A 7,500-nucleotide genomic window follows, 5' to 3' on the forward strand; every position below is an offset into this window, starting at 1 on the left:
ACGGCGGACGTTTCCCGCACTCGTAAAGTGCAATCCACCCCTATAACTTGCGTTTCATGAAGAGTTATTTCCAATATGCGACATTCCCGCTGTCCCTATACATGAGCCGCGACCTGTACCACTTACGAGCGAGAGACGCGATCGCGTTGCTCACTGTACGGCGTCCGATACCGAGCCATCAGCATGTCGGTCCCCATGCGCGTTGCACTCGCACTCGCACTCGCAAAAACGTGGGGCAAATATATTACGCGGAAGAGTTATAACAGACCGAGCCCCACTGCATGGGGGGAGTCTTTGTCACTAATGTACACAGATAGAACATTGTGGACTGGAACCAGATTACCCGTACACACGGCGCTGATTAGTAATCAATGCAGAGCCATCAAACTACAGAAAATATATACAACTGTCCGTATACATGCTGAAAGAGTCTGCCCACAATGGGAACCACACGTCAGCCAGACACTCTGATCACGCACCACTCTCTGCTTCTAACAGGCGCACATACAATATGTAAGCACCAGCATGGAACAACATCCAGTGCATCCTCTCCGCCACATTACACAATCCACACTATCACAACCAGACCAGGAGGTCCATGCGGAAAATAGAATATCCCACCCTTTCGACATCCACCATTGCGCAGATAAGGCACCAACACCCACACATGTCCTATACAACGGTGCACCCAACATCACAATAGTACCTCCTGTCACAGCGCACAAACAATGACATGAGTCAAAGACACAGGTCTGACACAAGCATAGAATTGGAGCGCCGCCTCTAATAAGCCAAAGGTGCATCCTGACGTGACAAATCTCATCATGTCACAAGCATTCACTTACTATAATCACTATCAACGAACCTGCCGCCCCGCCCCCCCCCCCCCCCCCACACCTTTCCTTACAACAACGTGTAACCTAACCTAACCCATGTTGTACCTTAACCTAACCCATGTTGTACCTTAACCTAACCCATGTTGTGCCTTAACCTAACCCATGTTGTGCCTTAACCTAACCCATGTTGTCCCCTAACCTAACCCAAGTTGTCCCCTAACCTACCCATGTTGTCCCTTAACCTAACCCATGTTGTGCCTTAACCTAACCCATGTTGTGCCTTAACCTAACCCATGTTGTCCCCTAACCTAACCCATGTTGTCCCCTAACCTAACCCATGTTGTGCCTTAACCTAACCCATGTTGTCCCCTAACCTAACCCATGTTGTGCCTTAACCTAACCCATGTTGTCCCCTAACCTAACCCATGTTGTCCCCTAACCTAACCCATGTTGTCCCCTAACCTAACCCATGTTGTGCCTTAACCTAACCCATGTTGTGCCTTAACCTAACCCATGTTGTCCCCGTAACCTAACCCAAGTTGTCCCCTAACCTAACCCATGTTGTCCCCTAACCTAACCCATGTTGTGCCTTAACCTAACCCATGTTGTGCCTTAACCTAACCCATGTTGTGCCTTAACCTAACCCATGTTGTCCCCTAACCTAACCCATGTTGTCCCCCTAACCTAACCCATGTTGTGCCTTAACCTAACCCATGTTGTCCCCTAACCTAACCCATGTTGTGCCTTAACCTAACCCATGTTGTCCCCTAACCTAACCCATGTTGTCCCCTAACCTAACCCATGTTGTCCCCTAACCTAACCCATGTTGTGCCTTAACCTAACCCATGTTGTGCCTTAACCTAACCCATGTTGTCCCCTAACCTAACCCATGTTGTCCCCTAACCTAACCCATGTTGTCCCCTAACCTAACCCATGTTGTCCCCTAACCTAACCCATGTTGTCCCCTAACCTAACCCATGTTGTCCCCTAACCTAACCCATGTTGTCCCCTAACCTAACCCATGTTGTCCCCTAACCTAACCCATGTTGTCCCCTAACCTAACCCATGTTGTCCCCTAACCTAACCCATGTTGTGCCCTAACCTAACCCATGTTGTGCCCTAACCTAACCCATGTTGTGCCCTAACCTAACCCATGTTGTGCCTTAACCTAACCCATGTTGTCCCCTAACCTAACCCATGTTGTCCCCTAACCTAACCCATGTTGTCCCCTAACCTAACCCATGTTGTCCCCTAACCTAACCCATGTTGTCCCCTAACCTAACCCATGTTGTGCCTTAACCTAACCCATGTTGTCCCCTAACCTAACCCATGTTGTCCCCTAACCTAACCCATGTTGTCCCCTAACCTAACCCATGTTGTCCCCTAACCTAACCCATGTTGTCCCCTAACCTAACCCATGTTGTCCCCTAACCTAACCCATGTTGTCCCCTAACCTAACCCATGTTGTCCCCTAACCTAACCCATGTTGTGCCCTAACCTAACCCATGTTGTCCCCTAACCTAACCCATGTTGTGCCTTAACCTAACCCATGTTGTGCCTTAACCTAACCCATGTTGTCCCCTAACCTAACCCATGTTGTCCCCTAACCTAACCCATGTTGTGCCTTAACCTAACCCATGTTGTGCCGTAACCTAACCCATGTTGTGCCTTAACCTAACCCATGTTGTGCCTTAACCTAACCCATGTTGTGCCTTAACCTAACCCATGTTGTGCCTTAACCTAACCCATGTTGTGCCTTAACCTAACCCACGTTGTCCCCTAACGTAACCCACGTTGTCCCCTAACGTAACCCACGTTGTCCCCTAACGTAACCCACGTTGTCCCCTAACGTAACCCACGTTGTCCCCTAACGTAACCCACGTTGTCCCCTAACGTAACCCACGTTGTCCCCTAACGTAACCCACGTTGTCGCCTATCGTAACCCACGTTGTCGCCTAAACCTGCTCTGTAATTGTTATACGACTCGTTCAATTAGTGTAGTGTTGCCCACCCGCAACCCTCGCAATATAGTTCGCTACTCGCACTGCCCGCTCCCCTGTGTATCGCTTCATGTTAAACACCTTGCAAGTCTTGCTGACTTTCCACATGCTCCTGCTGTACACTGTAATGTGGATGGCAGCAGGGCGTACATGCCGCCCCCCCCCCCCCCCCCACCTCTCCCCACGTCCCCACCTTGCCCCCTGCCTTCGCAAGGTGGTTGGTGACAAGTTTGCATGTTCAATGCCCTTCGCATGCGACGTACGCAGGCTACGTTGTGGTGCGGCCTGTGTCAACTGTCCGCTGATGTCGTACGCGTGAACCACAATCTGTACTGCACATTCGTCCTTATGTACTGAATGATACATCGTGGCACATGTGTGACCGTACAACGACTGCGCCCAAAAACGGCGGACCATACAGTGCAAATATTGTGCACGCAGCTACGTGTCGTCTCCCTATGAGAGCTGGATTGCAGTGTGGTACGCCATAGAGACGTGTGGGAGGAACGGACGCCGTGGATGGCGATCAGCATGAGCTGTCTGTTGATGTATTCGGACCTAGTCGTCTCTCCTCACACACCGTGATGGCATGGTGCAGCGCGTTCCATATCTGCGACATGCTACAGAAGCCGGTTGACAGTCGTTCGAGCAATGGACATCGCATACGTACGGGGGCCACCTTCCACGTATTGTCTAGGCGTGCACATTTTGTTGCGTGTATGTGGGCAGACGTAGTGTGGCGTGACACCTGACACAGGCATGCAATAATGGTTGAAGTTGCAAATGGCGATGGACGCCTACGTTTTCTGGTGAAGTTACGCAAATGAAGAAATGGTAACCCGTTGTGGTGCGGTTGTTCTCGCTAGGGGTGAATCGGTGATGGCGACGATAGGTTGAGGTACTAACCGGTTGTTCCAGCGATACCCACCATGCCGACGAAACTGAACGGCATCTGGGTGTGAAGCGATACGCGGCGGTGGCTGGGTGGGACCGTCCCCGGCCGGTGAGGGGGCGCCTCCCGGCGTGCTGGCCGCGCGGTGCGTGGGCGCACGCGCTACAGCCGGCTGGTGGGGGCGGCCAGTGGCAGGCGCGCCGGCCGACGGACGCGGCAGGCGTCGCAGCTGCGCGCCGGCGCACCCTGCGCGCGGCGCCGTGCGGCCAAAGTAGGTCCTCGCGGGCCCGGTGCGAAGCGCGGTGGACATCTGCAGTGTGCTGGTCCGATTGAGGACTGTGTGCGTTGAGGATGCGCCGCCGCCCGGCGCTCGGCGCCGCGACGCCGTCTGCTGCTCGGTCGCCCCAGCGGTTCTCGCTGGTGGTTTGTATCGCAGCTGTGCGGATGTGTTGGCGTGTGCGCTGTGCTGGGAGAGTTCGCTTCGGCACCCAAGTGGGGCTTTTGTCCTTCTGTGGCGCTGGCGTTGGAGCTGCCGGTCACCGTAGGTGGCGCGTGTTGTCTCCCGCCGGCAATGCCACGACAGCACGCTCCCGGGCCTCTGTCGGCAGCGGCAAGCTCAGTTGGGAGCACGGGTGGTCGCACCGAAAGCGTCTACTCGCCTAACTCCGGGCGATTGCGCCTCTCTCGAACCCGACCAAGTACTTGGGACGGCGCTGCGCGCCGCCGGGACCTGAGAGGGTTTCGAGGTGTATTGTGCAGGGGAGCTCAGCCTCCTCCTGTTTGCAGAATGATTGAGCGGACGCTTGCGTGTTCGCGCGGGCCCCCGGGACACACTCCCGGGCGGCCGGCTGCTCAGCTCTAGTTGACGCAGCTCCCTGGTTGATCCTGCCAGTAGTCATATGCTTGTCTCAAAGATTAAGCCATGCATGTCTCAGTACAAGCCGCATTAAGGTGAAACCGCGAATGGCTCATTAAATCAGTTATGGTTCCTTAGATCGTACCCACGTTACTTGGATAACTGTGGTAATTCTAGAGCTAATACATGCAAACAGAGTCCCGACCAGAGATGGAAGGGACGCTTTTATTAGATCAAAACCAATCGGTCGGCTCGTCCGGTCCGTTTGCCTTGGTGACTCTGAATAACTTTGGGCTGATCGCACGGTCCTCGTACCGGCGACGCATCTTTCAAATGTCTGCCTTATCAACTGTCGATGGTAGGTTCTGCGCCTACCATGGTTGTAACGGGTAACGGGGAATCAGGGTTCGATTCCGGAGAGGGAGCCTGAGAGAAACGGCTACCACATCCAAGGAAGGCAGCAGGCGCGCAAATTACCCACTCCCGGCACGGGGAGGTAGTGACGAAAAATAACGATACGGGACTCATCCGAGGCCCCGTAATCGGAATGAGTACACTTTAAATCCTTTAACGAGTATCTATTGGAGGGCAAGTCTGGTGCCAGCAGCCGCGGTAATTCCAGCTCCAATAGCGTATATTAAAGTTGTTGCGGTTAAAAAGCTCGTAGTTGGATTTGTGTCCCACGCTGTTGGTTCACCGCCCGTCGGTGTTTAACTGGCATGTATCGTGGGACGTCCTGCCGGTGGGGCGAGCCGAAGGCGTGCGACCGCCCCGTGCGTGCTCGTGCGTCCCGAGGCGGACCCCGTTGAAATCCTACCAGGGTGCTCTTTATTGAGTGTCTCGGTGGGCCGGCACGTTTACTTTGAACAAATTAGAGTGCTTAAAGCAGGCAAGCCCGCCTGAATACTGTGTGCATGGAATAATGGAATAGGACCTCGGTTCTATTTTGTTGGTTTTCGGAACCCGAGGTAATGATTAATAGGGACAGGCGGGGGCATTCGTATTGCGACGTTAGAGGTGAAATTCTTGGATCGTCGCAAGACGAACAGAAGCGAAAGCATTTGCCAAGTATGTTTTCATTAATCAAGAACGAAAGTTAGAGGTTCGAAGGCGATCAGATACCGCCCTAGTTCTAACCATAAACGATGCCAGCCAGCGATCCGCCGCAGTTCCTCCGATGACTCGGCGGGCAGCCTCCGGGAAACCAAAGCTTTTGGGTTCCGGGGGAAGTATGGTTGCAAAGCTGAAACTTAAAGGAATTGACGGAAGGGCACCACCAGGAGTGGAGCCTGCGGCTTAATTTGACTCAACACGGGAAACCTCACCAGGCCCGGACACCGGAAGGATTGACAGATTGATAGCTCTTTCTTGATTCGGTGGGTGGTGGTGCATGGCCGTTCTTAGTTGGTGGAGCGATTTGTCTGGTTAATTCCGATAACGAACGAGACTCTAGCCTGCTAACTAGTCGCGTGACATCCTTCGTGCTGTCAGCGATTACTTTTCTTCTTAGAGGGACAGGCGGCTTCTAGCCGCACGAGATTGAGCAATAACAGGTCTGTGATGCCCTTAGATGTTCTGGGCCGCACGCGCGCTACACTGAAGGAATCAGCGTGTCTTCCTAGGCCGAAAGGTCGGGGTAACCCGCTGAACCTCCTTCGTGCTAGGGATTGGGGCTTGCAATTGTTCCCCATGAACGAGGAATTCCCAGTAAGCGCGAGTCATAAGCTCGCGTTGATTACGTCCCTGCCCTTTGTACACACCGCCCGTCGCTACTACCGATTGAATGATTTAGTGAGGTCTTCGGACTGGTACGCGGCATTGACTCTGTCGTTGCCGATGCTACCGGAAAGATGACCAAACTTGATCATTTAGAGGAAGTAAAAGTCGTAACAAGGTTTCCGTAGGTGAACCTGCGGAAGGATCATTACCGACTAGACTGCATGTCTTTCGATGTGCGTGTCGTGTCGCGCAACACGCTACCTGTACGGCTCGCAGTAGCCGTGCGCCGCGTGCGGAACCACGCGTGCCTCTCAAAACTAGCGGCAATGTTGTGTGGTACGAGCGCTGAAGCGCTGGAGCGGCTGGCCTGCGGCACCTGGCGCCTGGCGCCGGTTTTGAATGACTTTCGCCCGAGTGCCTGTCCGCTCCGGTGTGGAGCCGTACGACGCCCGTCGGCCGTGAGGCCGTTGGACACAGAACGCTGGAACAGGGGCCGCCACACGCCTCACTCCCGCCTATGCGACCGTCTCGAAAGAGACGGCGGAAACTTGAGAAAAGATCACCCAGGACGGTGGATCACTCGGCTCGTGGGTCGATGAAGAACGCAGCAAATTGCGCGTCGACATGTGAACTGCAGGACACATGAACATCGACGTTTCGAACGCACATTGCGGTCCATGGATTCCGTTCCCGGGCCACGTCTGGCTGAGGGTCGGCTACGTATACTGAAGCGCGCGGCGTTTGCCCCGCTTCGCAGACCTGGGAGTGTCGCGGCCGCCTGTGGGGCCGGCCGCGTCTCCTCAAACGTGCGATGCGCGCCCGTCGCCTGGCGGTTCGCATACCGGTACTTTCTCGGTAGCGTGCACAGCCGGCTGGCGGTGTGGCGTGCGACACCTCGTACAACGACCTCAGAGCAGGCGAGACTACCCGCTGAATTTAAGCATATTACTAAGCGGAGGAAAAGAAACTAACAAGGATTCCCCCAGTAGCGGCGAGCGAACAGGGAAGAGTCCAGCACCGAACCCCGCAGGCTGCCGCCTGTCGTGGCATGTGGTGTTTGGGAGGGTCCACTACCCCGACGCCTCGCGCCGAGCCCAAGTCCAACTTGAATGAGGCCACGGCCCGTAGAGGGTGCCAGGCCCGTAGCGGCCGGTGCGAGCGTCGGCGGGACCTCTCCTTCGAGTCGGGTTGCTTGAG

At 54.6% G+C, this 7,500-nt stretch overlaps 2 non-coding genes and 1 pseudogene across 2 annotated transcripts; all 3 read left to right on the forward strand.

Moving 5' to 3' along the window:
- The first annotated feature begins 4,600 nt into the window (after positions 1–4,600).
- On the forward strand, positions 4,601–6,511 carry LOC124729479. The gene has a single exon (XR_007007703.1). It is a non-coding gene; the product is annotated as a small subunit ribosomal RNA (ribosomal RNA).
- Positions 6,512–6,863: 352 nt separating this feature from the next.
- Positions 6,864–7,018, forward strand: LOC124729488. Its single transcript, XR_007007707.1, has one exon. It is a non-coding gene; the product is annotated as a 5.8S ribosomal RNA (ribosomal RNA).
- A 188-nt stretch (positions 7,019–7,206) lies between these two features.
- LOC124729483 overlaps positions 7,207–7,500 on the forward strand; it is a 4,223-nt pseudogene continuing 3,929 nt past the window's right edge.

Source organism: Schistocerca piceifrons, unplaced genomic scaffold (genome assembly GCF_021461385.2).
Source record: "Schistocerca piceifrons isolate TAMUIC-IGC-003096 unplaced genomic scaffold, iqSchPice1.1 HiC_scaffold_1210, whole genome shotgun sequence".
In the NCBI taxonomy this organism is placed as follows: domain Eukaryota; kingdom Metazoa; phylum Arthropoda; class Insecta; order Orthoptera; family Acrididae; genus Schistocerca; species Schistocerca piceifrons.